Source organism: Nelusetta ayraudi, unplaced genomic scaffold (assembly GCF_046127955.1).
Source record: "Nelusetta ayraudi isolate G7.1 ecotype Tasmania unplaced genomic scaffold, CSIRO-AGI_Nayr_v1 ptg000003l, whole genome shotgun sequence".
Classification (NCBI taxonomy): domain Eukaryota; kingdom Metazoa; phylum Chordata; class Actinopteri; order Tetraodontiformes; family Monacanthidae; genus Nelusetta; species Nelusetta ayraudi.
In genome coordinates, this window is record NW_027466053.1 from 2,749,122 (window position 1) to 2,767,500 (window position 18,379).

At 48.1% G+C, this 18,379-nt stretch overlaps 1 protein-coding gene across 2 annotated transcripts in view; it reads right to left on the reverse strand.

Annotated features, from left to right (window-relative positions):
• The window catches only part of sema6cb (semaphorin 6Cb), a 129,353-nt gene that overhangs the window by 68,096 nt on the left and 42,878 nt on the right, over positions 1-18,379 (reverse strand). For both annotated transcript variants that reach the window (XM_076029407.1, XM_076029415.1), the window contains exon 3: positions 18,152-18,269. The gene's annotated coding sequence lies outside the window, so the exon portion shown is untranslated. The remainder of the gene's footprint in view (positions 1-18,151; positions 18,270-18,379) is intronic.

Consider the following 18,379-nt stretch of genomic DNA (forward strand, 5'->3'; position numbering starts at 1 on the left):
GAAAAAAAGGAGGTGTCGACTCTCGGGGACGTCACTGCAGACACCTGCTGCACAACTGCAAACGTGTTCAGCGCGGTAAAAATCGTAATCTGTCATCACATCTCACTTATACATGTTGTCACGTTAGCCTTTTTCCTCGCTGATCACACAGCTTGACGGGGGGGGGGGGGGCAGGGTGAAAGATGGGAGGGTAGGTGGGTCGGATATATTTTAGACGAGCAGGAATGAACGGGATGAAAAGGCGTAAACGCGTCATCACGAACAGCCGGTTGTAACAAGTGCCGCCAGAGTGGTACAAAAATACATGGACAGATATAAACATATGTGGCAAAAAACGTACAGTTCACACAACGTATGACGTCATGGACGTCAAGGCGCCGCTTCAGCCTCCAACCACGACGACGCCGGCGACTCGGTGCGCGATGTCAAAACCTGCATTGGTATTGAGAAATAGCAAGAGGGTGTCGAGCTCCCGCTGCCGAAGACACAAACACCACCTGATGTTTTTTTTTTTTATTTTTGTTTCCTAGTGTTGTTTCCCATTGTCAAAACAACCGTGTGGGAATTTTAATGTGACAGGAGGTAAAACAGCACATGACGACGCCGGCAGCGTGCTGCGACAAAGCGCCTCATTGTCGAGATGGTGTGTGTGTGTGTGTGTGTGGGGAAGGGGGGGGCATCCATCCCACCGTCCTCCCGGAGGTCCCACGACACGGATCACGCCGCTGATCATCTGCTCGGAGGGAAAAAACACACCGTCTCCTCCGAATCTTGTGACATCCAGAGCAACAGCACAGCGTCCTGCGGGATGTTTCCACTCCCCCTCCTCCTCCTCCTCGTCCCCTATTGGTTAGCGAATATTGATTAGCGATATTCCTTCCACGAACAACACCGTTATTTCCTGATTTTGTTTTTCTGTTTTTTCCTTGTTGTTTTTTTGTTTAGTAATGAGCTTCCAGTTCCCACCCCTTCCTGCACCCAGAAAGTCGATTCAACTCCATTTCCTGCACCATCCGGACAAGAGGAACTATTAGTTAAATTAGCTTTCCGATGGCTAAACACAGACACACGGTGGCAGGAAATTGGAAAGTGGGATCAAGGAGCGGCGGGCAATAACTGAAAGAACAAACAGGAAGCAGAGGCGGGCCGGGCGGGTGGACGGACGGATGGACAGAGGCTCCCAACTGGGACAAACCTTGGAAACAACCTAAATAAAAAACTCAACGCTGTGGCAAACTTGTTTTCTGGAGATGAAGGTTCTGGAGGCGACAAATGACGATGAAGCAAAGTTCTTCTCAGAGAGAGAGGTCTTAAAAAAGACACGGCTGAGATGTTTGAACCCTGGCAGCTTTTCTGCTGCTGAGTGTTCAGATCGTCAGTGTCGTTTTCACTGAAGCCTCACAGCTTCCCTCAAAGGGCCGAACTGTTGCTGTGAGACCAGAAATAGAACGACTTCCTGACTCACCGTGAAGTGGCTGTCAGATATTATATTTGGTTCATTCCAGATTCCCCTATCCTTCATATATATAAAAATATAAAGACAAGGCCGTAGTTCTTTGCAATTTTTTTTTTTTTTTTTTTTTAATTTATCAGGTCAAGAGACAAATTACAGCATCATTCAAAAATTGTTACATCCTCATACCAACTTTCTTCAAAACTGTCACTATATTTGCTTTGTACTGCACCGTTTTTTATACTTCATATTAATTTCGGGAGCATTTCTCACGGAAACCCCCCCCCCCGCTGAAACCGTGTGAGTTGCAAAATCAACATGCATCATGAGGAGATGGGAGTTCGTGGCTCGAGAGCAGGTACTTTCAAACCGTGCAGCAGGATTCAGTGAAGGGGGCAGGGCCTCGACTTTGAGGCGCAAGAGGCCCCGAAGGTAACGTGACCGCTGTGTAAAAACACGGGACATCAACACCGTCTGCTGAATGCAAACAGGCCAGACAGCGGCGGGTCGGGGGAGGGGGGGTGGGCGGACAGGAACGTTTCCCAGAGCGTCTCCAGGGAGGAAACATGTGAGGAGGAGCAGTGACGTCTTGTCTTCTGCCCAGAAGAGAAAATCGATGGTCCCTCTGGTCCTCCAGCTCCTGCATTAGCATGTTAGCCGAGTGCGAGTGCGTGTGCGTGCGTGTGTGTGCGTGTGTGTGTGTGTGTTTGCGTGTCCAGGATCAGATGTGTCTGCCGGGAGGGCCAGTGACCCTCTCGGCCGTCAACGTCACTCAGTTGGTTCCCGCAGAGTTCAGATGGTTGACGGGCCACCGTCCGCCGGACAGCCACGCCCACTGTCACCCCCTCAGCTCGGTGGCAGCCCTCGAATCCTGATCGACTCGCGACAAGGGGAAACTGAAGCTCAGCGCGCACGGCAGAAAATGAAAGCCTGCAGTCTGACTGAGGTGGATGTGAATGGAAAAGCTGCCTCTGAACCTTATTTAGCACCTCTAATTACATTCTGCTGCAGCTGATCCGTCCATCCATTCTTCTTCTGACTTTGTTTATCCTGAATTAAGTGTGAGGTTTCATCCCGGACATTTCTGGCCTTCTGTCACAGGCAGACAGACAGACAGACAGACAGGCAGGCAGACAGACAGCAGCTCCTCCTGTCTGCTCTGCTCCCAGGCAGTCCCTCCTATGCTGGCTCCAGACGCCAGACGATGGGCCCTCTGCTCTCAGACGGTGAGACGTTTCTCTGATCGATCGGCGGTGCCGCTGCAGGCATTGTCCTCCGTCGCACAGCTCATCAAAAATAGACGAGAGAGAAGAGAAAGGAGAGAGAGGGAGAGGGAAGGAGAGAGAGAGAGAGAGAGAGCGAGAGAGCCCTGTGAGCGATCGGAGGGAGAATCCTCTCCGTCCTCCTGCTAATTATTCACATTCGCCCTCGTTCGACTTCGTTTTTAATTCCTCCTGTTGCTGCGGCGGTCGGTCCAAAATCAGCTCCTTCTTTTTTTATTTAAAATATATAAATAAATAAATGAATGAAGGAAGGAAAAAAAAAAAAAAAAATGCTTCACCTTGCTGGGGGTCAACCAATCAGGCAGCGGTGGGATTAAATCCTGACGGGGGACGAAGCCATGTGAAGCCGTCTCCCTTATCTCCACCTTTTTTTTTCACACATTAAGGTGAATTTTTAAAGCAGCAGTCGTCAATAATTCAGGGATAAATCTAGAGAAACGCCACCTGCAGTCTGTACTGACTAAAAATCCGTTGCCCTCTCAAGGGCGTCTTGATTGGATTCCCCCCACTGTTGTCGTTGCCGTCTTCCCTGTTTTGCAGTGTTTCCATTTTCACCCTCCAATTTCGGAGTTTTTATCGACTAGCATGAATCTGTGGCTGCACAAACCAAATGCAGACGTCACCTGTTGACAGCTAGCACAGGTACCGTGCTAGCACGATGACGACCTGCAGACGGATGCAGCGGCTGTTTTAAGCCAGTTTTTAAACCAGAAGCGCATCCTGCTGGAGGCAGTCAGAGGAGAAAAAAAAGATAATAATAAAAAAAATAAAAACTCCTTCACATTATTTTAATATATTTCAGTGACATCAGAGTCGACACGGTGGCGCAGTGGTTAGCGCTGCCGCCTCACAGCAAGAAGGTCGTGGGTTCGATTCAAGACCTGGGGACCTTTCTGTGTGGAGTTTGCATGTTCTCCCTGTGTCTGCGTGGGTTCTCTCCGGGTTCTCCGGCTTCCTCCCACACTCCAAAAACATGCATGTGAGGTCAATTGAACATTCTAAATTGTCCTTAGGAGTGCATGTGAGTGTGAATGGTTGTTTGTCTCTATGTGGCCCTGCGATGAACTGGCGACTTGTCCAGGGTGTCACCCTGCCTTCGCCCTAAGACAGCTGGAAGAGGCTCCAGCAGACCCCCGTGACCCTGAGCTCGGGACTAAGTGGGTATGGAAAATGAATGAATGAATGACCTCAGAGTGCTGAGGCCTCGCACCGCAGTCACGCAGTGTTAACGTGGGGAATCCCAAAAAAGGGGGCCGGCCAGTTGAGGATGGATGAGATAGCATCAACGGAGAAGTCTGCCCCCTGCTGGATGAAACAACGTTTTGAATGGAGTCGCACTTCTGATTGTTATATCCGTTGGGCGAAAAAAAAAATTGGTTGATTCATTTGAAGACTGAGAGGGAAGTCGCGGCCGCTGCGGCTCCACCTGCAGGGAGGCTGAGCGTTCAATCAGCGGCAGACAAAAAGAATCACCGCACCACCATTAACACGCCACCGCTGCTGCTTCTTTGATCTCCGCCGCCACCAATTACATGGCCAAGCGTTTCAAACTTCCTGCCTTTCAAAAGACGTCGGCCACATGAGTCATTACATCTCAGTCTCGCAGGGAAAACTTCTATCGTGCAGGCGGTGGCGGCAGCACATTTTAAGACATACATCACGAATGTATTGAAACATTAAATCCTTAAAATCATGACGTCGCAATTGAGAGTCCTGCCTCGTCTTCTTCATCCTCTCAGAAGAAGAAGTTGCAACTTGGTAGCACTCGTCAAAACAACAGCTTTCTGTTTCTTCTTCTTCGTCTTCCTCTTCTTCTTCTTCTTGTTTTTCTTCTACTTCTCCGAACTCCAGGACGGACGGGTGCTTGAAGATTGATCAGAGGAGGACAATCCTTTCATCCCTTGTTAGTCGAGGCAATCTAGATGCCAGATGATCGGAGGTAGGAGGGGCAGGAGGAAAAGGGGGCGGAGGAGGAGGGGCCACCGGGGGGAGCTGTAGCCGTTTCAGCCCAACATCAGCCGGTAGCGTCTTTTTTTTTTTTTTTTTTATAAATAAATGAGTGATTTTTGCAATCTGACTGGTTGGTGCTGATAACAGGAAGTATAAATCACAGGCGGGAGTGGCTCGCTCGGCCGGAGTGCCTCCCAGAGATAATAGCATCATCGCACCGCCACCGCGCACTGTCCCCGCCGAGATTAAACACTTTATCACTGTCTGAGGGCGGCGGCGGCGGGGGGGGGCGGGGATAAACAGTCGGCACGTGTCGAGTTTGAATCACGAAATGCCTCCGACAGCGGCACAGGGGAGGGGCAAGGTGGTGAGAGTGCTCTCTCTTCACAGCTCCAACAACTGCCGGGAAGTTGAGCTCCGTCCCCCTCAAAGTCCACCAGAGGGAAAAATAAAACGAAGGAAGAAAAAAGAAGTTGGTGCAACAAGAAAGTGTCAGTGTGCAAGCGGCGGCACGTTTAGCCCGCTGTTTATTGCCTCGCGCTGGAAGTCACCTGTTAAGAAGGGGATTGAAAGAAATAAAGGGGGCGGAGCCAACACTTGGCTGGATGCGAGAAAAATGTCTATGACATCACAAACTGGCCGATATACAGGGCGTACGTTCTTTCGACGCACACTGTTTTATAAAGTTTGGCCAGCAGAGGGAGTAGAGAACAGACTTTTCTCACTTCTGCGGAGTTAAACTGCAAATACACCCCCTGGTCTTGTGGGACAGTTCCTGCTCTGTAAATTTAAAAAATGCCTTCGTTATGGGCGGGGCTCCAGTCCAACGCTAAGCCACCATCCCACCCTCTGTCCCCGCCTCCCCCCTGCCCTACCAGCTACACACACACAAGGGAAACGCAGCGATACTGAACGAGCGAAGCTAACAAGCTAATGATGAGCGACTCGGACAGTAGCGCAGACACATTCACAACAGAGAGGTCCTATGAGGTGAAGGACTTGTCTCTATCAGAGTCTCCCAGCATGATGGGTGAATATTGTTCCTGGAGCCGACTGGCTCTGAGGCATTATTAGAAATCTGAGTTCCGAACCGAACTGGTTCCGTGAAATTTGAAACCAGAGTTGACTGGCTTCGAGCCATTATTATAGATATGAGTTCCGGCCCCGACCAGTACCGAGAGATGTCGAACCGGCCTCAAATAGAACCGTGACATACGAGCCCCGTACCCTGAAAAATCCTCAAAAAAACTACATTTGCATTGTAAAATGGAACACATACAATGCTTTGTTTTTTGCTTATTTTTTATTATTCTAAAAAACCAAAGTGGGTACCTGGTACTGCCACTACAGGAGGGAGCTTACGCTACATTCCAAGGACAACAGCGTTGCTACAAAATCGGGACAAGTGCATATATTACGCAACCTCCAAGAAATAATTTACAGGCAGTGGCGAGGGCAACATGCAAAATCACTTCCTGGTTGTAACATTTGCTGTAGCTGGGTTCAGGCTAACTTTGTTGTGAGTTGAATGTTGGCTACGGCAAGCGCATTCACTTCCTTTCCTAAAGTCACGTGACGCAAGTCAGCTCGCGGCCTCACTGTCCTAACCCGGACTCAGTTCTTGTGAACGGACCCGAGAACCGAGCCTAAAAATGAACCAATGTGTGCTATGCTGACTACCGTTTCCATCGCACTACACCTCTCTATCTGCAACTCTCTCAATCCAACCTACTCGCTACAGATTGCAGAAGTGACAGACCGCTGCTTCTATAGGTGGGGCGGGGCAAACATGACATCACCGCCTCTAACTACATCAACTGCCTCCATCTCAGCCACGAGAAAAATTCACTTGTGATTGTTTGGCGTTCAACCAATTGAGGGCAGTTGTTTTTGTGCTACGTTTTTGCAACAAAATATGCCAAATTAAAATACTTGGTGAATCAGTCATCGTAGTCATACTTGTTTGGCATCTTTGAATTGGTATTGAATTAAAAAAAAAAAAAAAAAAAAAGATCATTTGATTTGCCATTGTAAAAAGAAATAGCTTCTCTTTTTGACCCACGTTATTGATGGCGACGGCAAACTTTTCATGGTAAGAAACTGAAAAATGACCTTGTGCATTTGCCTAAACACCTACTGACGAATCTATGACAACAGTCGGCGACACATTTTCCTTTTTAGCAGAACAAAGTGGCAATGAAGCCAATACCAACGTCCCCTCCAGCAGCGCCAAGCTCTTTGTTTTCTTCTTCTTCTTTTTCTGCCTCTAATTCCTGAAGAGTCTTACCTAAAAACGTCAACAACCATTTGGGAATCAACGCCGGTTAATATATCCGACGTCAGGTGTTTGATGGTGCGAAAAATAAATAAATAAACAAACCTGACACGTATTTAAAGTGTCCAGTCAGCCGTGGCTGGCGCTGAGATCCGCTACTGCCGGCGGCGCTTAAAAAAAAAAAATCGAAAAAAAAAATCGAAATGAATAAATAAGTAAGCGGAAAACAATACTTGACGTGGAAGGATCAAAGACACGCGTGTTGTACTCATCTGTCACATCGCCTGAGTCGAGTCTTCTGCTCATCTGCATTTAAAAAAAAAAAAAGGAAAAAAAATGAGCGATTCAGATGCAACCGTCGGGAAGAAAAATGATTAAACAAACAAATAAATAAAAAAGATGTAAATAAAAAAAAAATGTGTAAATAGAGCAATCAGGGTGGATGGGCCTCAGACGGAGAAAATAAAGAGGAGCCGACTGACTGCTGCGTCGGCCCGTCCTCCTCCGCAACACAACACAATACAGCACGACGCAGTGACAGCAGCGCCGGTGTGCCATTGAGCCAGGCAGTGGCGGTGGCGTCTGTGATAAATGCGTCCTGCTTGTCGGATTTGAGATTCTCATTAGTCGGCGTTCAGCAGGAGACCTGAGGCCATTATTCTTCTGGCAGCTGCGAGTGTGTGGGTGTGTGTGTGTGTGTGTGTGTGTGTGTGTGTGTGTGTGTGTGTGTGTGTGTGTGCGTGTGCGTGGGGCGGTGGCAGGAAAGGACGGACTCGAACGCTCGCGACGCCTCTTGTATCTACGGCGCCGCCCTCTGAACGAGATGCGTGACGTCGAGACAATGATGAATCGTCCCGTCCGGCAGCTCGCTGGACCACCTTCAACCAATAAAGACAATAGTGGTGGTGGTGGCGGTGGCAGTGGCGGTGGTATCATCTCGGCGGGAACCAGAATCACAATCACAATCACAATCAGCTTTATTGGCCATGTTTGTGCATGCCAAACAGGGAATTTGACTTCGGTTTATCTTCGTTCGCTCTACTTAGCTTAAACAAAACAAAACGAGGAGATAGTCAACAAAAGTAAAAAAAAAAAAAAGGTTAACAAATGTGCAACTTGGTGGTAAAATGAAATAAAAATATTACAGACAAGTATACATTACATATATAATAAATGTAATATATATATACTCGTCGTCACACCGTGGTGAGGTTTTGTCTCGTCATTTCCTGTTTTATTTTGACAACTTCCTCTCGTTTCAGATCACAACCTCTCCTCATGTTCCACCTGTTCGTCAGACCCAATTACCCATTGTTCCCAGCTGTGCCCTGTTACCTTGTGTGTTCAAATAGTCTGCGTTCCCCTTGTCTTGTGCCAGAGTGTCTTCGTCCGTCACGTCTAGCCCCGAACCCGGTCACAGTCACAGCCTTAAGATTCCACAGTAAGACGATTGTTCCTCGAGGTCGAGTGATTTTTTTGTTAATGCTAAGTTTTGTTATTAAAATAGGCTTTTGTTTACTAGTCAGTCATTTTCCTCCTTGGGAGTGATTTTTTTGTTTTGTCATTAGAGTAGACCTTTTGTTAGTTTGTCAGTCTTTTTCCTCTTCGTGAGTGTTTTTTTTTATTTGTTAAAGCCAAGATTTGTCATTAGAGTATACTTTTTTTTTAGTTAGTCAGTCCTTTTTCCTCCATGTGAGTGATTTTGATTTGGTTGTCAGTTCAGTGAGAATAGGATTCTCATAGCCTGTTTATTTGATCTCTCTGACCAGAGGTCAATTGCGTGTGAAATAAATACTTGTTTTCTGGAGTCCTGCCTCAAGTCCCGGCCTGACACACATATACATTAACATGTGCATTTTGTTAAAAGATATACCTAAAATATAAAAATTATATATAAAATGTATACATAGGTGCAGCAGTAGGAGGTAGACCATGGTCTGGTCAAACTGGTGCAGTATAAGCAGAATAGACAGGTGATCTGATGTTTATTGCACAGTGATTGTGTTTAATCTGAGTCCCTGTTAATGATGAGAGTTGATCAGGGCAACAGCCTGGGTGAAGAAACTGTCCCTGTGTCTAGTGGTTTTGGCGTCCAGTGTTCTGTAACGCTGTCCAGACAGGAGGACTTTAAAGGTCCCGAGAGATTGTGGTTCCCAGGAACTTAAAGGTGTCAATGGTGGGAACAGCGTTATTGAGGATGGTGAGGGGGGTAGTCTCAGGTCTCGCAGGTCTCTCCTGAAGTCCACTGTCATCTCCGCAGTCTTGAGCGGGTTCAGCTCCAGGTGGTTCTGACTGCACCAGAGAACTAGCTGATCTACCTGTCTGTACACGGACTCGTCACCATCCTGGATCAAGCCGGATCCTAGCATAAGTCCCTGGGGTGTCGAGGTGACGCAGGATGTAGTGCAGTTCGATGCTGATTGCATCATCCACGACCTGTTTGCCCGGTAGGCAAACTACAGGGGGTCAAGCAAGGGGTTCTGGGATATCCTCCAGATTGCTCAACACCAGCCTCTCAAAGGATTTCATGGCCACAGATGTCAGGGCGATGGGTCTGTAGTCATTTAATCCTGTGATGGTGCTCGTCTTGACGACCGGGACAATGGTGGGTTTTTTGAAGCACGAGGGCACTTCACACAGTTCCAGGGAATGGTTGAAGATCCGTGTAAAGGTGGGTGCCAGTTGTTCAGCGCAGGCTTTCAGGCAGGAGGGGGACACGTCGTGCAGGCCTGGTGCCTTCCTGACCTTCTTTCTCCAGACGTCTTGCACACCTCCCTTTCATGGATCTGTAGTACAGGCAGGGAGTCTGAAGGGGGAGAGTCGGGCTTGGGAGTGGTAAAGGTGTGAACAGGTGGGCTGCGGTGGAAGGTGTGGGGGTTGGTGGTGATGCAGGGGGTCCCATTGTGTGGAGTGTGGGCTTTTCAAACTGCAGTAAAGCCCATTCAGCTGGTTTGCAAGCCCAAGGTTCTCCACAGGGTGGGGGGGGGTGGTCTCCTGTAGCCCGTGGTGCTCTGCAGGCCTATCCACACAGATGAGGGGTCAAGGTTGGCAGAGAGGCGACTCTCCAGGCTCTCTCCGTAGCTCCTCTTAGCTTTCCTGATCTCCCTCGCCAGTGTGTTCCTGGCCTGCTTGAACAGGGCGCGTTCTCCACTCCCGTAGGCCTCCTCCTTGGCTTTACGCAGCTGCTTGAGGTTCAGTGTAAACCAGGGCTTGTTGTTGTTGTAAATGCAGAAGGTCTTAATCTGCACACACAAGTCCTCACAGAAGCTAATGTGCGATGTCACAGTGTCAGTGTGAGTTCATGCAGGTTTGGAGTTGCAGCTTCAAAAACACTCCAGTCTGTGCAGTCAAAGCAGGACTGAAGGTTCAGCTTTGATTCCTCTGTCCACTTCTTCACAGACCTCACTACAGGCTTAGAAGTTTTTAGTTTCTGCTCAGATGAACCAGACAGTTGTCGGAGTGTCTTAGGCCCTGTTTGCACTTGGTCACTTGTAACTGTTTTGGGGGATTGGATCACGAGAACGGATCTCGAAGCATCTGTTCGCACGTAGCATTAACATGCGTCTCGAGCGTGCCACTTGTGATCGCATCACCCCCCCCCCCTGCCGAACCTATGCAAATGCAACATGCGTCATTTCCGTTTTTAATGACTGGGGGCAGTAAAGCGCAAAACCACGGCAAGTTTTACATGACAGCGAATAAGAATCAACTTCCTGTTTGCGGACTATATCAAGTCACTGGTTTTAATTCTACTGCAGCTCGTATGGATCCTAACGAGGAGTAACGACTGGTGGGACAGAGTGGGGACGACTTTATTTTGGGATCAACAGTGGCTGGCATATTTTCGGAAGCGACGTCGCACATTTAATCTCATATGTGGGAAACTGCGACCGCTGCTCCGCTGACAAAATACGCTAATGCGGAATGACATTTATTAGCATCCTAATAAACAAGTGTAACAAAAATGATTTGTTTTTGCTTCTTCTTTGTAACTTTATAATGACGACGCCGGGAGATGGGGCGCCGACCAAGTACGTACACGGGAGAGGTGAGTGGAGTAGGCGGTCCTTAATGTGGACTGAAGTCGCATTCTGTTCGCACGTCCGTGACGATTGCGTTTTTATGCGATGCCACTACCCAAACCGGATGACAAAACGGATTTGGACAGTTTGCACTTGGTTACTTCGTGTGTTTTTTGCCGATCGGAATACGAAAAACGCATGAAATGACCAAGTGCAAACGCATGACGCAGACGCATGTTAATGCTACGTGCGAACAGATGCTTCGAGATCCGTTCTCGTGATCAAATCCCCCAAAACAGTTACAAGTGACCAAGTGCAAACAGGGCCTAAGACAAAAGTCAGTGAGTTCGGGAACTTTCTCTCTGTGTCTGTTATCGGGTCAGCCAGCAGCTGCGTTGCTTCAGTCGCACATGCATGCGGAGGGACGTAAACAGCGACCAGGACAAACGAGGAAACCCCCGCCGTGAAGAAAACGGCCGGCCAGTTTATAAAAGGTGTCTCTAAGTGGGGGCTGCAAGACTTCTTCATCACTGTGACATCAGTACACCCAACCTTCGTTTACGTAGAAGCATAATCCACCTTCCTTAGTTTTTCCCGGAAGTTCCTTGTTGCGGTCCGCTCGGAGGAGCTGAAATCCAGGCAGCTGCACTGCGCTGTCCGGGATGAGTTCACTGACCCAGGTTTCAGTGAAGCACAGGGCAGCAGGTCTGCTTCAGTCCGGATCTTTTGGGATGAGTAGCAGCAGTTTGTCCATCTTATTTGCCAGGGAGTGGACCGTTGATGCATCAACGGCAATGGAGCGCGGTAACCTCTCTTCCTCGCGCACCCGCACGCTTACTGTGTCTCTGTCTCCTGCAGATCCTATCGAGAGGATCGCTGTTCCCATCAGAATCTCCGAAAAACTCCCTGGGTCCGCGGCGCCATCTTGGATCTCAAGATGGCAGTTTGGATTTTGTGTCCTGAGTCTCGATGCCGTTTATTGAACTGTGAATGAACTTTTCGTTTGATTTTTTTTTTTTTTTTTTATCCGCTCAGGAAAGAAGAGGAGGAAGCCATGAAGGAGGGCAAAAAAACACCAGCATATGTTTTGCTGTTCGATGTTTTTTTCGTTGTTCGATGACGATGGTGAAGACCATGATGATGATGGCGATTATGATGACAATCATGATGATTATTGTGATTATGAGGACAATAATGACGATGACGATGATAATGAAGATGATGATGAAGACTATGAAGATGATGAGGATGAAGACGGTGATGATAATGATAAAGACGATGATGATAGTGAAGATGATGACGACGGTGATGTAGATGACGATGATGAAGACGATGATAAAGATGACAATGAAGATGAGGACGATGATGAGAAAATGAGGAGGATGATGATGATGATGATGATAAAGAAGATGATGACGATGCAGATTCACTTTTAATCTGTCAGTTCCTCAGCTTCTCTCCAGATTTCTCTCAGCTGTGAGTCTCAGTCTTCTGACCAGATGCCACTCACTCCCCCACACACCGCCGCCGCCACCGAGCAGCCGTCTTTAAATCAGCCCTCTCAATGGCGGAGCACATTCTCTCATTAAAAACACAAAAGGCTTTGAGGCCGGGCTTTGACTGGGCCACCGCTGAGACCAGACACGTCGTCTCGGCTTTGAGACCTTTGATGGGATCCCTCGGTGAGATCCGCCACTCGCCGCTCCTACTACGGATAATGATTCCGAGGACCCAGTCGCACAGAAACACTCGGCCTCCTCCTACTCCTCCTCTTTCTTCTTCTTCTCCTTATTTTATGGCTCTCTGACTATTTCTGGATTTGCTGCAGAAAAAAGCCTCTCATCTCTGTTACATACTGTGTTAAAATGTCTTATATGTTTTTGTCGTCACCGTTGTTGAGCTGCAGTTGCTGAGTTGGAGTTTAAAACCTTATTTTCCTCACAGCAGAGAGAAAGTAACAGAAGTTCAGCGCGCAGCTGAATGAAAATACGTGTTTGTTTCACCCCAAATAAACAAACCTAATTCAACGAGCGACCAGCATTTGTATGAATGAAACCCTTTTTTTGAACCCTTTAAACAATCGCACAACACAAACATTGAACCGTTGCTCCAGAAAACAACAAACAACAACATAAAAAAACAGGCTCAAGTTAGAGCATTGGAGAGACTTCCTGACTTTCAGCTCAACTTCAAACCATCTGGCTACGCCAAGTTCACGTTCCCAGTTCAAGGTTCAAACACCAGGATAGAAGTTAAACTGGACCAGGACCAGGAATGATGATTTCCTTGGGCCTTTTTCACACGCAGGAGAGAAAACTGCTACCCGGAAAAGAGACGAGAATTTTCCAGGAATTGTCTCTCGTCATCAGTTCACACAAAGGAGGAGAATTTCAGATTGCAGCAAATGACGATGACGCCTTGTTGTTGCGCAATGAAAACCGGGGTGGTGGTGTGGGGTGGGGGGATGTCTCGGACTCCAGCTGGCGTCCATCGATGGCCAGAGATTTATTGAAGCTTTTTCTCTCCATGTTCCGGGAGGTTCCTGTTTCTCCGTGAATGTGGCAAATGTAAACAGCGGAGCGCCGTTCTGGGGGGAGAGTGAGTGGTGAGGGGTCAGGGGGAGGCTGCCTGCAGACTGTTTGTGCTGACAGAGAAAAAATGAGCCGCTGTCCCATAATGACGTGGGGGGATGTTTCCTCCTTGCAGACATGCACATGGTGTCTGTGCGTGTGTGTGTGTGTGTGTGTGATGGCTGCAGTCCAGCACCTCGGAGGGGCCAACTTGCACGAGGGCAACTAAAAAAACACTGCCTGCTGGGTGATTTTTTTTATTCGTTTACTAGGCTAGTTAGCGGTGCTAGCCGTTGCATTATCATCATCATCATCATCATCATCATCATCATCATCATTATGGCAGCACAACAAGACAACCAGGCAAGTGACAAACAACGGCAGTCCGCAGAGTGGGGCAGATATCCCTCCGCCGGGCCAGACCAGAACGGACTGGTCGATGCAGTTCCGCTAGTCAGGTCGCCACTGAGTAGCGGCTCAGACAGGCAGATCAATAGCAGAGTCATTCTTCTTCTTCTGCTTCTTTGAAGTTTTCACTTGTAATTCTCCCTTGTTTTCTGCCCGCATCACCTCTCTCTCTCTGTCTCTTCCCCTCTCTCTGCCTCTTTGCCTCAGGCACCCCGAAGTGCAGAGGGAGCATCAAGCTCAGATGGCGGCGCAGACGCCTGTTAGGAAGGCGAGGGATGACACGGCAGCAGTGGCGGCAGCTGATCGATATCTGGCACTCGGAGCTCGGGGGGGCTGAAGGATCTGCTGAATATTAATCAGCGTGGGAAAGTTCTCCGCTTTCCTCTCAGGTTTCAGGTGAAATTGAGGATCCCCCAAAAAAGAACTAAAAAAAAACAGCAATTACAACATCGCAGCTCCTGGCCACAGGGGGTGCCGGCGGCAGGAAGTGGATCCGTCTGTTCTTTTTCTGCCGTCGTTTAACTGCGACATTCACATGTACAGAGAAAACTGCTGGGAGTTGAACTTACGTCCTTTCCGCTCAAGGTCGTCGTGGACTGTGGGTCCCAAGGCCCCACCCCCCACCCCCCACCCCCCACAAACCGATAGGGCAGCGCATTCCTTTCAATGGATTTGCAGGGTAGCTAGCGCAGAGAGAGGTAATGTAGAGAATGTTGAAAAAACAATTTTGTTAACTGAAAGATAAAAACTAAAATTACAAGACAAAAACACTAACTAACTTAAACTGTTTTGTGTGTTTAGAAAATGAACTAAAACAAACTAAAATTGAAGTCATATTTCCCTTCGTGTTCGTCTCTGTCAAATGAATATTTGCCTCGGGAAATTTTATCTTTAGTTTTACGCAGCAGCACCTGAATGCACCTCGCGATCTGTGGCGTCACCCCTCTTTCACAGCAGTAGGTTAACGAACGACTCACGCAGCGGCAAAGTCTGGCGTGGGACTTTTTCGAATATGAAAAGGAGAGTGTCCCCAATATGTGGCTTGCTTCTCAAGGGGAAAAACCCGACAAACCTCAAAAATCCAATCAAGAAGCTCACACAAAGCGGCTAATCTCAAGTACCTAAACAAGCTAGCCTCTGAAACTAAAACTCTAAAACTAAAACTCTAAAACTAAAGAGAACTAAACTAAAACTAAGCGTTTTTGTAAATATAAAAACTAATAAAAACTAGCAAACCCATGCTAAAAACGAATTAAAACTAACTGAATTGTAGGGAAATAAGTCAAAACAAAATTAAACTAAACTAAAATGAAAGATCCAAAACTATCATAACTCTGGCACAAAAGCCGGGCAATCGCTTTGTGGATCTGGCTGTATATCCCTTCTTCTTGGCTACCTTAAAATTCCAGATCCTGTCAGACATCCATTCCTTGTTATCCCTTGTGACACTGAAGCCGCTGGGATCGGCCAATCCCAGCGATCCTCCAGGAAGCCGTCTGGGGGTTCGCTCTCCCCGTTCAGGGCCGCAGCCTTAATGAGCGGAGCCACTGTCTGTCTGTCACACACAAAGCATCCCAGCCGCTGCACGCTCGTGGCAGCAACCGTGATAAAACACCCGGAGAGGAGAGTGGGGGGTTGTGGGGGGTGGGGGGGTTGGAGGCGCTAGTCAAGCTGTGGCAAGGCCTCATGGGTGAACAGCGGCGAGGCAGCAGCCCTGTAAACATGCTGGCGATGGCGCCGAGGGGGTGTGTGTGTGTCAGCTGGTTGCCACGCTTGCAGCACGCGCCGCCAGCCTGGTGCCACGGTTTGTCACACACACAAGCACACACACACACGCACGCACGCACGCACACACGCACACACACACGTGTCAACAAAGCCTTGTCCTCCTTTACCAGAGAATGGAGGAGAGGCAGAATGAGGGGAGAGGAGTGGGGGGGAGGGGTGAGGCGACCTGGAGTTCATCACAGGGTAGTAGATGGGAGAGATATGCACACAGTGAGTGCCATGGAGACTTTAGGTGTCCGTTGAAGTCCGTTACTGTTTTGGTCAGACGGCTGAAAAAAAAAAAAAAAAAAAAAACGCAACAAAAACGTGTGTTTTTTTCCCGTGTTTGACCTCAGTCAGCATCTGCACAAAAGAAAGACGGAGGAGACTCAAACTCACAACAACAACAACAACAACAACCACCGACAACAGACAGACAACACAACAAACAACTTGCAGTGCAACAACAGAGAAGGAATCCACACGTCTCACCATTAATTGTGTTGTGATGGGAGATTATGGGGTTCTGAGTCCTAGCTGAAAAATTCTGGACAGCTGTGGTCTGGTTAAGCGTGTGGTGAGCCAGTTTGGTCTGGCTCTAGGTCAGGGTCTGGTACTCAATATTGATCTGATATTGATATTGTCTGGTTCTAGTTCTGGTCCTGTGTCTGGTGAGCCCCTTTCTGGGTCTGGGTCTGGCTCAAGGTATGGCTCTAGGTCTAGTACTGGGTCTAAGTCTGGGTCTAGGTCTATTTCTGGTTCTGGTCCTGTGTCTCAGGAGCCTGTTTCAGGGTCAGGTACCAGGCTGAACATCTGGACCCATGAAAACTCAAACAACTTGTCCTGTTTCCTTTATTTTCAAAGTTTCCAACCAGAAAACTCTCCGAAACGAGCCAAAAATCAGCTGAGCTCCCTGCCTCTCTCTCTCCCTCGCCCGTTTCATGGACGTCTGATCATGTTTCACGCTGACGGCCGCTCGCTCTCTATTCCCCAGCTCCGACGTGACTTTGTGTCATCAATAATGACAGGCAGAGAGAAATAAGAAAAGTGAGCTGCCCTCCCCCGCCAGCAGAGAGCGCCGCCCAGCGTGGGCTTCAGCTTTCCCGCACGTTCACAGCCAACCAGCGGGGGTCAGCGCATCGGCAGCGAGGGACAATAACGAGCAGCGGCGAACAGAAGAGGTGGAAAAAGCAAAAGAGTGTTCCGTTTAATAAAGTTGGCCCACTTTTGTTTGTTTGTTCGCTTGTCGACGCGAGCGAGGGAAAGGAGGCGGGACAGTGATTGAAAGCTCTCCAGAGTGTTTTAGCCATTCTGGCAAAAAAAAGAAGAAAGAAAAACAACAATAACACACTTTAGTAAAATAAAGAACGACTGGTGTCAGGAGGATCATTTGCAGCCGTGTGAAACTATTAGCAGAGCCGCAAACAAACACAATCACGGCTTCCTGCGCCCGTCTTAAAAAGATCCAATTATAAAGAAGAAAAAAACAACCTTTTCAGCTCTCGTGTCTTGTTGCATTACCAGCATGACAACTAGCACAACGGGTAGGGGGAAAAAAAGCAACAACTTCAGCACTTTCAGCACTGAAACAAAACCAGATTCTGATTTCTCTCTTCTCATGAGAGCAGCTGGACAATCGCAATGGGAGTGGGCTGTTCCACGGAGAGGAAAAGAGCCCAAACAACCTCTTCAAGCACCAAAACAAACCTTGTTTACTGTTGGAGGTAAAACCACCAGATGTATTTATGAAATGGGTGTGGAAATGTCCTTTAAAAAGCCATTAAGAGGGATGCTTGGGGTTGGTTGCTTGTGAGATTTAGGAAAGGAACTAAAACACAAATCTAACCAGGACCAATGTCCAGCCAATCAGCAGCGAGAAGGCACCTCACGGCTTTTTAATCAATGAGTTTGTGCGTGTCGGAAGAAACAAAAAAAACAAAGAGAAACAAAGAGCATTGAGTCCTTCAAACCAGACTCCTGGTTCCTGGCAAAATTGAATTGCCGCGGTTTTAATTCTAAAGACGGCGAGAAATCATTTCAAGATTTTCTCAGCTGTCAGAAGGTATCAAACCAGACAGAAGCAGAAGCAGCGTGGCCGCTGTCAGCTTTTGATTTCCTCTCACAGTCGATTTTCTGCACAAGGTTCTGCTCGAGTCCAAACAACAACAAACAACATCTTCAGCCCGTTCTACTTCTTCTTCTTTTTCTTCGTCTTCTCCTTCTCCTCCTCCTCCTCTTCGTGTCTAAGCTAGTTGTGTTGTTATTTTCTCGTTACCAAAAGGGGAGAAGATCAAACATTCCCAGAGTTGCACTGATGTGGGCGCTAATGCACGGGGCGCAGGTCGATGTTCCTCTGATAAGACTCCATCGATCATGAAGTAACAGAAGAAAAAGAAGAAGTACAAGAACAATCACAAACTCACCGATGATCAGCCAACGTCCAGCTGCAGAGGTGACCTGGACAGTGGGGGGGTGGAGCCTCGAGCAGATTCAGATCTCTGAAGTCCGTCCGAAGAACTCAGCGTGTTTGGGAGACTTTTCCTGCAAGAGAAAAATCAAAACACAAACGGTTACAACGCAAGAAAAAGGAGAAGAAAAAGCAGGAAACACTCCAAAAGAGCGGGTCTTGCATTTTCTAGCCGCTGACCCAC